This window comes from Prosopis cineraria, unplaced genomic scaffold (genome assembly GCF_029017545.1).
Source record: "Prosopis cineraria cultivar Desert tree isolate PC_DT_omini unplaced genomic scaffold, ASM2901754v1 PC8, whole genome shotgun sequence".
In the NCBI taxonomy this organism is placed as follows: Eukaryota; Viridiplantae; Streptophyta; class Magnoliopsida; order Fabales; family Fabaceae; genus Prosopis; species Prosopis cineraria.
This window is the reverse complement of record NW_026555339.1, coordinates 18,380,078-18,394,756: the sequence shown is the minus strand read 5'-3', so window position 1 is coordinate 18,394,756 and position 14,679 is coordinate 18,380,078. Positions and strand designations below refer to the sequence as shown.

At 29.7% G+C, this 14,679-nt stretch overlaps 1 long non-coding RNA gene across 2 annotated transcripts; it reads right to left on the bottom strand.

Moving 5' to 3' along the window:
• Nucleotides 1-11,450: 11,450 nt before the first annotated feature.
• On the bottom strand, nt 11,451-13,213 carry LOC129317817 (uncharacterized). 2 transcript variants are annotated; one of them, XR_008595058.1, is made up of 3 exons: nt 13,062-13,213; nt 12,841-12,928; nt 11,451-11,581 (listed from the first exon to the last, which is right to left on the bottom strand). It is a non-coding gene; the product is annotated as an uncharacterized LOC129317817 (long non-coding RNA). The 2 variants fall into 2 exon arrangements; XR_008595059.1 differs by having other exon boundaries at nt 13,066-13,213.
• Between the last annotated feature and the right edge of the window lie 1,466 nt (nt 13,214-14,679).

The window sequence follows — 14,679 nt, the reverse complement described above, 5'->3', positions numbered from 1 at the left end:
CATTAGTATTGGTGTTGAACTTCTAACACTGATGTTATATATTTTTATAACACTAATAGAAAATTTCTACAGACAAAGACCTACACTTTCAAATAGCAACTTCAATGCCTAAGTTAGAATACATAATTAAATATATTAAAAAGAAAGAGTAAAAAGAAAGAATTTCTTACAATTTATTGAGATTTAATGGACCCAACTCTCTTCTTATGAATACGAACTACTTTGCTCCTAGAGGTTTTCTAAAGATATCAGCAAGTTATAGTTTAGTAGGGATGAATTCTACTATGACATCTTTTTTGTGAACATGATTTCTGATAAAGTGATGATGAATGTCAATATGCTTAGTTTGAGAATGATGAATTGAATTGTTAGTCAAGCATATTGTACTGGTGTTGTCACACTTGATTGGAATATTCTTGAGCTTGATTTTGAAGTCTTCAAGTTACTACTTTATCCATAAGATTTGAGAATAACACAATCCAACAGCTATATATTTTGATTCAGTTGGTGATAAAAAGATAGTATTTTGTTTCTTGCTTGTCCAATACACAAGTGAACTATTAAAAAAGTGGCATGTTCCACTTGTGCTTTTTCTCTCTGTCTTGCATAATCAACATCAAAATATCCAATTAAAAAAATCACTTCCTCCTTTAGGATACCAGAGACCCAATGAATTAGTATCTTTTAGATATATGAAAATCTTTTTCATTGCTGTCACATAGGATTCTTTTGCTGTTGATTGAAACCTTGCACAAAGACTAACACTAACGAATATATTTGGATGACTTGTTATGAAATATAGAAGAGATCTAATCATCTCTCTATATGATCTGCAATCATATTCTATTCCAGCAGCATCTTTATCCATTCTTCCTATGTAAGCAAGACTTGACATGATGCCTTTTCTTGTTACAATATGAGTAGGTAATAAACATACTGGAAGAATGCATAGAAGATTTAAAGTAGCTATGGTAGTATCTGGCTACCTTTTTAGGCTTCTTTTAAGAAGTATTAGTGATAGGATTATATTCAATTCCTGACCTATTAGAGATACATCTTTGTGAGCCAATCAAAATGTTTAGCATCTCAGTACCCTGAGTGAGTTTTGCTAAATCATTTTTCAAGATGTTATTTTGAAATTGTAATGATATATAGTTTGTACATAAATTACAATCATTTTGAGAAACATTCTTCTGTTAGAAGATGTTTTTAACTTATCTTCTAACACAAAAATTTTATTTTTAGCAAGCAAAAGTTGTTTGCACTGTTCTTTAAATAGATAGAATAATTCATTATATTCATCTTGTAGAAGATTAAAATTTACCTCATCTGATTATGATTCAATTAGATCTATTTCTTATGCTACTAGGTGTAGGGTTGTTGTTTCCTCCTCCTCTTTATCATTATCTAAAGAGCTATCTCCCCATGCAGCAAAGGCCTTCTTCTTCTTCTAAGGCTTTTCATTTTTTTTCTCCTTTTCTTATTTCTTATGTCACTAAGGACGATCCTATTTGATATGTCCTAGTTTCTTGCATTCATAAATGTCAATGGCTCCTTTTAATCTTTCTTACTGCTTGAAGATCCTTTTCTAAAGCTCCTCTTTCCTTAATAGAATCTTTTGAGTCATTTGACTATCATGCCAAATTCTTCATCTTTATCAGACTTTACTTCTAATTCATCTTCGTTGACTTTTAGAACAATGCCTTTCTTCTTTTTGCCCATATCTTCCTTATATTAGAGCAAGGTTGATTTGTGTTCCTTAATGCTTTCGAAGAGTGTAGCTACCGAACTCATTGATACTCCTTGTGCCTCAATAATAGAAGTGATTTTAGGTTGCTATTCCATTGAAAGACTTTTGAGTATTTTTCTGACTTGTTCAGCCTGAGTATAAGCTTTGCCTAAATTTATCAAATGATTAATAATATGAGTAAAACGTAGTTACATATCTTTAATTGCTTCTCCTTCCTTCATCTTGAATGTCTCATATTTATAAATGAGACTACTCTTCTTATTTTCTTTAACACCATCAGTTCCTCCATGAGCTTGTCTCAAAGCATTTTACATTTCTTTTACAGTGGTACAGTGAGTAACAAGATAATATTTTGTTCTATTGAGAGCACAAGCAACTGTAAGTTTTACCTTGGTGTTGAGATTCAATCTTTTTTATCCTCATCATCCCATTCTTCTTTTATTTCTTATCTCATTGGGCCATTATCTCCAAGGATCATGGGGATATATAGACCTCCGATAACGATGCCCAACATCTCAATGTCCTGAGCTTTAAGATACATCATCATTTTGCTTTTCTAGAAAGGATAGTCTTCTCTTCTAAATTCAGGAGGCCTCATTGTTGACATACCTTCTCCTAAATTATCTACAAAATTAGCCATTAATAGGATCTTTTACTTAGACAATTAAGTTAAAAATGAGCAACCACGCTCCGATACCAATTGTAAATGCCCCAAGAGGGGGTAAATTGGGCTAATTAAAAATTTAAATGAAATGCAATAATAATAAGTGAGATGAAGGAACAAAATCACCAATCATGAGAGTTAGATGAGAAGAGCTTGACACAAGTGATTTATCTTAATTTGACTCCTACCACTTGAGTTTACATCCAGTCCTCAAGAACCTCCTAAGATTTTTAAGTATATTACCAGGGTTAATCTGGGCTCTTGGTTGCCTCAGTATGTAAATAAACTTCTCAATGAGTTTGAAACTCTCTCCCTTATAAAGGTAATGATAAATCCCCTTAAGCTCCCCAAGCTTAAGTTCCTCTTTTTTGAAGATGTAAAATAGGGATAAATAGAGTAAGTTCAAGAATGAACTACTACTACTTTTAAACTCTCTTTTAGAGTAGATATATAATCAATGAAGCTCTCTAAGAATAAATGATATACAAAAGGTACGTAAGCTTTGATGCTCAAATAAATGCAGAATGTTCTTATTGTTCTCGTTGTTCCTCTCCTTCTTTAGGTTTCATAAATGAGTCTATTTATAGTTGGGGATCATAAATGATCCATTAAACTCATAAATATTTCTGTTGGAGGTTTCTCGTGATCTGTTTCCTTCTAGCTTTGAGTTTCCTCAAATATTCAAGCTTCTTTGAGGTTCTTCAGTGGATTAGCCAATGGAACAGTGCTTTACGATAGAGATTTTCTCTTTTATATAGTAACAGCTAAAAACATTAATACTTCTAACAAAAGTGGTTGAAGCTTATACGTTTTGGTATAATAAAAAGCTGACTCAGTGAACAACAACAATCATAAGAAACTAGAAAAACTTCAAGGAAATAATTGTGTTTAAGTATTATTTAGTAAAGATATAGAGTGAACACAATTGATTTTGTATAGAAAGAAGGATTAAAAGATGAGTTCTGATGACCTTCGAAAGAGATAGGAAAAACAGAGCACAAAGACTCATAGCAGTACTGGTGTTATCATGTTTTAGCACCAGTGTTACAGTGAAAAGTAGACATGGAAAGAAGATCATAGCATAGGTGTTGTCCTTGTAGTACTGGGTGTAATCCAATATGTAAAAGATAAATATTTTTGATATTTTTAGAAGACTTAGAATATTTCTAAAAAGATTATTTAGCATTAGTTTTAAAAGATTATTTAGCATTAGTTTTAAAAGGAAATAACACGAAAGTAACATATCAATCAAATCTCTTTGTAGGATAGAAGAAAGGGCAGTACCAGTGTTGAGGTGTTAGCATAGGTGTTGGACAAACTTGAACAAAACTTAGTACAGGTGCTAACCAAGTAATGTAGGTGTTGTCTTAATTCAACCAAAGATAAATGAAGAATAAGATCGATGTTGAATAGATAGTATCAGTGCAAGGAAAAGGATTCGAATAAGAGATACTCAATTGCACAGGTTTAAAGGGATAACACTGGTGTTAGAATGAGTAGGATTGGTGTTATGTGAAACCCGAATTAATATAATAGTGAGAATAATAAGGGTAGCACCGGTGTTAAAACTTCTAGTACCGGTGTTAGCAATACTTAAAAACATTTTTGAACAAGACAACTTCAAGCACCAAGATTATAGTTAAGTCAAATACTTAACTAACAAGATAACATACCTTCTGGTATGTATAAGCTTTTACTTAGTCAAATTTAATGTTAAGCCAATTAACTTGGTTTTAGTTAAGAAAGCCTAAAATGCACGAAACTTCTTTTTATTTTGTAATCATCAAAACTAGGGTTCAACAAAGACATTGCAAGAGGGAAGGGAAACTTTGCAACTCTATAAGTTAAACATATAGAGGATGGTTCCCTCATGCAGTCATCTTATATATGTGTATATTTTTTGAAAAAAATTAATTTTCAAAACTCTAGAAATACATATAGGGTGATTGTATGAGGAATCATCCTATATTATTAGCATATAGAATGTTTCCTTACATAAATATCCTAAATGTGTTCTAACATTCTCGGCTCCTTATATGGGACGATTGTGCTAACAACTGTCCTATATGAGGTGTCCTTTATGGGTAGTTTTGTAGTAGTGATAAAAGGTTAAATATGATTTTGACTAACCATTATTTTGGAGACTTATTCAAATATTAATTTTCTTATAGGATATTTGCAATTTTTTGGATCATTTTCTATAATTTTTAGATTTTTTTTAAATTTTTGCAATCAACTAACAACTGTTAAAGTTGATTTTCTTAATGGCAGGTGCCCAATATATTATTTTCAAATTTTGAAGGGTGAAATTGCATTTCATAAAAAGTTTAGGATATCAAATGATTCTATGCGGATAGTTGAAGGGCAAAAATGCCCTTTAACACATGGAAAATATAGAAAAAGTGATTTTAAAGATCAGAGGGAAATTCTGTTTATTTTTCAGAAAAAAGAATTTCCCTTTCTTTATCATTCACACATATTCTCTTATTGGAGGCAATCTTGTTCAAGAAATGGTTAGGGGCTAAATATGGGCACCTTTGCCAATGTGGATTTAAGCCTTGATTTGCCATGTTGTGAAGTATTAGCCCCTTTCATTAGATCTAACTCCATTGTTAAAAATAAAAAACAAGAAGAAGAAAAAAATATTCCCTTTGAAATTTAGAAGAGAAAATAGCAATGAAGGACCGCTAATGGAAATTTATATCAATCAAGGACTAATGGTTGTCAAAATTCAAATAAAAAAAAAAGTCTGAATGGACTATTGTTAATTTATAGTGTATTGTTGTTAAAACCTTAATAAATACTTATTAATAAAAGACTCACTTCAATTAACAAGTATCCATTCTAATTTTAACAAGTGATCCTTAATTGCTATAAATTTTCTCTAATAATCCTTGATTGATATTTTCCCTATTTAGAATCACTTTTTCTAAAGAGATTCATCAAATTAAATGGATATATATTATGCGATGAATGACACTGAATAGAACCATTCGATTCACCTCCACCCAATAATTAGTGCATGTTGGGAAATTACCATTACACCCTTAAAAATGGGAGTCATTTTCCCTGCTCTTCAACTTCAATCACAATTCAATATTTTTGTTCCCAATCACTTTGCCACACATTATCCACTCTCTCTTTCCCGTCCCTCCCCTTCTACCTGAAAACCATTATCACACCTTCGTGCATATATCCCCTTTTGTCCCCAGCCTTCTTTAGTGCAAGATAAGATACTATATATATATATATATTAGTCTTTTTTTTGAAATTTTTTCCAAAAGATAATCATCTTAAGATACGTTGAAAATAACATTACTAAAAGAGCTAGCAATGTTGTGAATGTCCTGCATCAAAGGTTGATGAAGATGATATTTTGAAGATAGACCATTATACAGCCTTCTTCAAAAACATTGAATCAATATTTATAGACAAATCCTGGAATCATTTGACAGAAGGATTGCTTCTTGAAAAACCAAATTGCTCTCTCAAGTTTCAAGACTCCTCTTGATTAAATCAGCTTTATTAGCCTCTATAATAGTCATCTGCTTTCTTGTACGACATTGCCAGAGAAACTCTACAGATCACTTTGCAAGATAACATTGATATTATATAATATATAATATATATTTGTATTTTAAAAAAAATTCCCAAAGAAAATATAGAATATTTATCATGATATATACAGCCAAAACAACATGTTTTTGATTGAGTAAGGAGATTGCCAATCTTTATGTAAAACGAGGGACCCCCAATTCTTATGGGGTGTTTTTTACTAACTCTTGAGCTCATCTTGGACACAAAGACAATTAGAGGAATGAGATTTTGCTTTTGCTTTGTGACAGATACAAAATTAGCAACCATTAAAAATGCTGCATCAGTAGGGACAATGGCAAGTTGGATAAAAGAAAAAAAAGTGGGGACAGCGACAAGATTTAAGGATAGGGTATCCCTGTATTGTGTTGGTTCATCTAGATTTTTCTGAGACAAAAAAATCATGATTAAGATCCACATTTTCATAACATAAGATTTTTTTTTTTGATAAGATAAGGTCCACATTTTCAAATGTTAGATTAATCAATTTTTGGATTTTCAATTATTTTTAATATTAAAATTAATTTATTTTTTTTAAAATAACATGTGATATTACAAACTAATTTAGATTTGAGCCATAGAGACTATTCTAACATTTTGTTTATTCATAAGATTCAAATTCAAGGTTGTAATTAAAATATTCTCCCATCCCAGTTTATAAAATACTTTTGAAGATAATTTGGTATCCCAAAATATAAGGCACTTTAATAAAAATATGATTCCATTAATTATATTTGTTCCAATATTACCTTCCCTCTTTATTATATTTTCTCTCTTTATTTAATATTTCACAATAAAATAGATTATATTAAATGATGATATTTTTGAAAATTTATATTTAATTTGAGATTAAAAAAATAATATTATAAAATATGTTTGATGAGCTTTCTTAGTATGCATAATTTTGTCAAAAAAATATATAAACAGAGACAGAATGAGTTTATTGTGTCCCTTTTCTTTAAAAGAAAATCTCTTAAGGGATGAAACAAAATTAGACTGGGGATTTTGTACAAATCCCTTAATAATCAACACATATTAACTACATGCACTAGCCTCTTTTAAGTTTCATTAATATATACACATACTAAAAAAATATGAGAAGAATGGAAAGTTCATTTTGATCCCTAATAGCAGTTCCCCATTATTAAAATAAATCTAATTATATTTTGACTGGAAGTTCTTTTAGTTGTCTAATAATTCATAAAAAAGGGTTGATCCAATAATTGGTTTCCAATGGTAGAATGAGGAATGTTACAATATTGGAAGAAAAGTGACCCGTGAAATTAACTTTGTAGAATTATTTAAAAAAAAAAAGGAAAATCCAAGGCCGTCACATAAAGCTAATTAATTGGTAACCCAAGGTAGTTACTCCATTCTTCAATATTATAGGACTTTTTTTTTAAGTATCATATTAGAAAATATTTGACATTTTGGGTTGTTCAAGATGCAATTAATAATTTTTCCCAAAGAAACTCTTAATTAGGGTTGTAATTAATAAGGTTTTATAATTAAGACACCGTATTAAATTAGGGTAAATATGAAAAGAAAGTTTAATTTTAAAGTTAATTTATACTAGACATTAGAAGTGTAATTCAATTAAAAATATCTTATATTATTAATAAGAAACAACAGTACTCTTACATGAAAGAAGGGAAATATTAATTTCTCAGTAAAAGGGAAGACGAGTAAACTTCTTGCCACTAAGAAAAATTAGGTAGATTTTCCCTAACAAGCACATGAAAAAATAACTAATTTTTTTTAAATTGCATCAAGATAAATTTAAATTCTACATATAAATGGATGAATATAATATACTCTCTCTGCTTGTCAAATGTAAGTCACATTCTGAGAATATTTTGTGTTATCAAATATTACCTCTGGTCCCTATTATAAGATGCCTGTTAGAAATATTCTTTAATCCTTAATAAAAGGCACTTAATGTGATATTAATTATATTCATTCAACATTTCAACTATTTAACTTCATTAACTATGAGAGAGAATGTAATGTAAATTTAAAAACTTTTTATTTAAATAGGGATAAAATTAGTTTATTATATTTTCAAACAAAATTAATAACTTGATCACCTATCCTTGATTCTGATGTCTCTTCTATTAAGGACTGAGAGAGTATCTTAGTCATTTTGCAAAGTACTAGAAATATTTAAAATTATATTTTTTAAAATTACCCCCGAAAAAATACTCCAAACTATGGAAACTAACTTTGACATATCCATTAATTTGTTGGTTTTCGATGCAGGATTATTAACTTTATTACTTATGGGTAAAACAAGAAAGAAAAATTTATTTGCTAAATTTCAATACATTTAACTGTATTTATTGGTCTATGTGTATCAATGTATATAAGTGAATTCTATTTGATAACAAAAAGGGTAAAAATATTTTCTTAAAAAATATAGGAACCAACACCATTTGGAAGTTGTATCTAGCCAATTTTAGACGTTATGCCAATACAATGGATCTTTTCTAGCTTTGGAGTAAAATATATTTACCTCCCTTCAATTTTATTGAAATTAAAGAGACCTTCTTTATATTTCCCCCTTCACCTGGTGAAAGGAGGATGGATTTTGAATGGTGCATTTTTGATAGAGTAATGGTTTAGGTGGCTTGAAAATTTTAGAAAAAGCGATTCTAAAGATCAGAAGCAAATTCTTTTTACTTTTTTTTTTGTTCTTTTTTTATTACTCATATGTATTCTCTTATTAGACGCAATCATATTTGAGACATAGTCGAGCAATATATGTCGACATCTCTCTTAATTTGGAGATTTTCATTACATTATAAAAAACTAGTTTCTTTCATTAACCTAATATTGTCACTAGAAAGAAAAAGAAAAAGAAAAGATATTCTTTTGATCTTTAGAATCACTTTTTCTAAATAGATTCAAATTAAAGGGATAAGCATTGTGCGATGAATGATACTGAATAGAACCATTCAATTCACCTCCACTCAAAAATTAGTTATGTAGAGAAATTACCCAATCTTAGAGAAGTTATCCCAATCTTCTATAAGATTGCCTTTACTTGTGCCTTTCGGAAACATAGTCAGAGATTTGTTGAAAACAAAGAGAAGGTGCAAAGATGGAGAGAGGCCTTGGAAGAAGTTGCAAATATGTCTGTCTACTACTCTACCGATCAGTAATAATGTATAAATTTTAGTACCCCACATGACATTTAAATGAAATATATAGATGGCGCGAAGGATTCACACATGGAACATGGTAAAATTTAGTTGATAAAAAAGCTTGTTGATTTGTGAGATGAGTTAACAAAAATTATATATATTGTGAAGCAAATCTATTATGTTTAGAGTATTTCTATTGTATCTTCAGATTAGACCATGATCTTTTTATGGGATTTTCCTATCTTGTCTTGATCCCATCAAATGGGAAAGACAGGATAAAAATTTAGCCCTTATCCTTTTTTCATGATTGGACACAGGATATGGTTGTCATAATCTCATTTCATACTATTCACACCACTACTTATATCAACTAAGTACTATACTTAAAATTGGCCTTTAATTCGAAAGGAAAAAAATAACCATGGGAGATACATTTTAATTTGTTTATATGTTGTACTATAAATATATTAGATAATGGTAAATGACAATTAACAATTAACAAGTTTTAATATCCCAATTATATAATATATTTATACTAAATTCCCTATTTAATGACTATACATATATTGCTCAATATTTAAATTTTTATTTAATATTCATTTATATAGAAATCAAGAATATCCTGTACATGGCACGGGTGAATTATAACAAAACAAACTTCATAATTAAACAAGCCACAACAAATAATAAATTAGACTTTGTAATTGAGAGGTGCCATATGTTAGCACCGAGTCATTGAATGCTACTTAATTTTGGCTATTGGATGTAAATTATGACCCTCAGCCCTCAATATATAATTTGAAGGACAATTATTCGAAATTTATTTCTTGTTAATTACCATGGCTGCGCTATTGATTATACATGACAGTATGCCATGCATGCTTGAAGAATAAACTTGATAAGTTCATAGAAGCAATAGTGGATTAAATAATTGGAAGAGAATGACAATTAGATCCTAAAAGATTGAATTAATGACAGTTAAATTCATAACAATTTTTTTTTTTGAAAGTGTCCAACATATCTATTTAGAAAATTACAAATTTAGGAATTTCAATTTAGTGATAAGAATTTAAGTTTTAATTGCAATTCTTAGATTATAGTTGAGACTCCGGTTTGCAACTCTTATTATTTGTCTAATTTGATATTTGCAACTTATTTTTTAAGATAATTTTGTCAGGATCTAACTTTCATTAATTCAATCTTTTGAAAACCTGAATGTCATTCTCCGTAAATAATGACATGTGCTATTTTCTGGGACAAAATCACAATAAATGAATGTCAATATCTGATAAGCCTAAAATTGTAATACATATTTTTTCAACACATTTTAAACGAACAAGTGAGATAATAATTCAAAATTACAACTTATTAAAAGTTATAACATGGTTAAAAAAGTGTGTACCATGATAGAAAAGACAAAAGATTATTTTCTCAAAACACTACCATGATAATAAAGGGTTTACCATGGTAGAAAAAACAAAAGATAGTATTTTAAAATCCTACCATGGTAGAAAAGAGTCTACCATAATAATTAAAAATAAAAAACATCTTTATAAAGATATACCATGGTAAAAAAGAAGTTTACATAATTAATAAAATCATTTAAAGTAGACTACCATGATAGAAAAGATTAAATCATGGTGAAAAGATTTAGACATACAATTTAGGCTTACTGTGATAATTTAGGAATTTTATTGAATACATTTGTGTGCCAATGGGATCGCATTCAAAGTAAGGAATTTATATCCAAAATATTAATATAAAACTTAAATAAGATTGAAGCATGGTAATTCCTAGGGCTAAATATGTCAAAAGGGCATTATAGGCAAAATATGTCCACTGAGGCCAACACTTCGCGTGCAGTGGCGGGTGTTACAGCGAAGACAAGTCGTGGCCAATGTAACATCCCAATATAAATATTTAAAAATTTAATTAGAGTTAATAGAAATTTAGAGAAAAATTAAGAGTAATTAAATTTATTAGATGATCGATAGGCTTAATGTCACACCCTAGTATTTAAGGTGTGACCAGCAGGGAATATGAGATAGACTCATATTCCATAAGCCTTAAATAACTAAAAAATTTATTCAAATTAACAATATAATTTACATTTAAATTTGAAGTTTGTAAAGTTTTCACTATTTTGTAGAAATTTTGGCAGAGCTTTACCTGTAATTAGGACCTCCCAAAAATTTTTATAATAACAAAAACCTGTCAGCCAAACTAGAAAGGGAATTTAACTTCACACTAGCAGATTTCACAAAATAAAATAAGATTAGGACTTAACTACGGTATACGTGGAGCATTAAACTACAATTGTATAATATAATGCACATTTAAATCAAACTAAATATCAATAGGTGCTTCCACTAACCAAAAGCAATAGTGCCCCTCAATGACTAGTAGGAGGTACAGGGTCACCTACAAAGTCTGAGACCAAAGAAATTTTTGGTGAGTAGCATTCCAATCAAAATTATAATTTAAAAAAATTATAAAGATAGCAACTAATAAATTTAATTCAAAATAACTTCATGAAATAATGAAACATATACTTATGCTAACAATAGAGAACAAGTTTTCTCAATAAAATAAATGTGAAATTAAATAATGCTGTTAGAATAACATAAATGTTTAAAATCATATAGCTCATAAAATATAAAAATTTTCAATAATAATGCAATTCGACAAAATACTTTTAGAGAATTAATAGAGAAATGAAAATTTTAGTTTAAATTTAGGAAGGCTTTATCAAAACGAGTAACAACCGTGGACACGCAGTCCACAAAAGTAAATAACCAATCAAGCGTGGACACACAGTCTATGAGGATAATTAACCAGTCAAGCGTGGGTGAAAGCCACGAAACAAGCACAACAAGAGTCACGAATCAAACGCAGGCATGAAGTCCATGAAAAACAAGCGTGAGTGTGATGCTCACGAATAACCATTCCTCCGTTCCACGTGCATTAGCTATCGCATAGGATTAGCACCTCCTATAAGCACCCTGCTAGCTAGGTGTATCATGGCGCGTCAAGGGTTAACGGGACTACCGTTAGCATCCAGCATTTAAATTCCATCCAAACAATATTAAAGATAATATTATAACTGATGATGTTTCAGAGATTCTTCAGTTAGTTAAACCTTTACCAACTCTTAATTCATCCTCATATCTCATTGTAACCTATTCTCAACCGATGTCATAACAACTCATATCAACTAGTCTCATGCTTTCTTTAGATTTAATAACAAATCATACCAGCATCCTTTGCATTTCCTTTCTCTCACTTGGATATTTTAAAATTTCAATTAATAACTTGAGCTAAAATTTACATAGGTTTCTTCAAACTATAACATGAAAACTTAACAACACTTAATTCACCAATTTATTCTTTCATACCTTTTTTTTTTTTTTTTACAATTACCTTAATGGCATGTATTTATGATTGACAAAATTATAAGATAAGTAACCAAGAAATTTCTACAACTTCCAAACTTTTACTTTCATTAATTATACTCAACTCAACATAATCAAGCAATTTCTAATACCAACCAAAACCACACTTCAATCCTCACTAAAAATAGCACATCAATAATGAGGAAAAGGGACCACATCAACCGACTGAAGGAAGAAGAGAATATTGTAGTGTTGTTGTTTCCATTGAAGAAGGAAAAGAGAGGATTAACGATTTACCTCATCCTAAAGTGCAGCAGGAATAGCTCATAACCAGCAGGTCGTCGACGCTGATGAAGAAAAAAATTGAAGAAGGAAGAGTTCTGATCTGTTGCTCGAATGAGCCAAAAAAAAAAAAAACCAGAAATTGCAGCCAGGAAAGGAAAGAAATTTAGCTCAGTCACATATACAAAACGTTTAGCAACCGGGAAGCAAGAAGGATTGAAGCTAAATACACACACATACACATACGGATGCCTAACTTGAACAGAGAAGCGAGAGATGATAGCAAAGAACGAAGAGATTCCAGCGACTCCACTCTTCTAGCTGCAAAGACACACTAGTGACGCGAGGTGTGGCCCAACGGTGAGAAGAAGAACAAGTCGAAGGTAAGGAGAAAATACCGACAGTGATGAGAGAAAAGAGAATCTAAGTCGGTGAAGATAAGAGAAGGAAATGCTCGGTTTTTCTTTCTCGCAAAAGGAAAAAATCTGATCCAAGAATATATGCAAAAATTACAAGAAAGGGAACAGGAAAATTATCAGAAAGAGCATAAAACTTTGTAAAATTTAAAATCAAACTTTTTTTCAAAAAAATTTAAACTTTGGACCTTCAAGAAAGTTTCTAACATAAATTCTTTCAAACTACCAACTTCTATTTGCTATAAATCTTATTTAAATAAAATATCCATTGGAAGAAAATTTTGTTCAATGTAAAATTTAGGGTCATTACACTTAACTTAATTAAGATATCATCACAAGCTAGGATTTTCGTTTTTAAAAAAGAATATATATAAATTATCTTTCCATTTGGGAGAATTAATCAAATATCTTAAAAATCATGTTGAACCAAAAATACGAAATTAAAGCTTTATTCCGGATTATGATATAACTTTAATCTAATATTAGATAATTATGAAAGAAGGTTAAAATATCTTATATGGTAAACATTAAAATAAAAATGAAAGCGGAAGTAACATAATAAATGTATACATAGGTGAAATAAAAAGAAAAGAAAAGAAAAGTAAAGAGAGAAGTAAATATATATTTATCAAACCAAAAAGAGAGAGATGTTTATTATATTCAAACTCCCCGCTTTCACGAACCATTCCTATCACTTCATCCTTGCGGCGTCTTCTTCCTCTTCTATTCTTCAGGTCGGCATGCCATTTTTTTAGGTTAGCTTCAACTTTTTAGGTTTTTTTAATACTTATAATCACTTTCATTTACAAAATTCCTTCCATAAATATTTTTTAAACAACAAAAAAGTTTTTTAGTGGTAGGATTATCATAAAGAATAGAGAAAATTTAAGGATTAGAATTTGGATCAAGTAATTTATATATTTTACTTTTATAAGTAGTGTTCTAAGTGCTCTAGGATCCTTATCTTGATTAGCTACCACTTATCTATCTGTTGATAGGAGTAGAGCTCCATGCGGTTTATTGAAATTGTTGTTGTAAATTTTTTGGAACATCCTATTTTTAGAGGATGTTTTGTTAAAATTTCTATTTTCAAATGTATGACTTTCATTCGCATGCAAATTATGCATGTAAGAATTCTACCTTTTTATCATAAATGGGTTTATGATAAAAAAATCAGGAATTTCTTGAGTTATGGCTTAAAGAATGTAAGTTCTTACACATGCTTTATGCCGGTCACACATAAAATTTGGGGTGTGACATTAATTTTCTTGTAGGATACTTATTTGCAATTTCATGGGTCATTTTCTATATTTATGGGTCTTTTTTTTGTAATTTTTATAACTAATGATTAAAGTTAACTTTTTAATAGCATGTAGCCCAAGCATCATTTTCAAATGTTGAAGGACAAAATTGCAGCACATAAAAGTTTAGGATACTA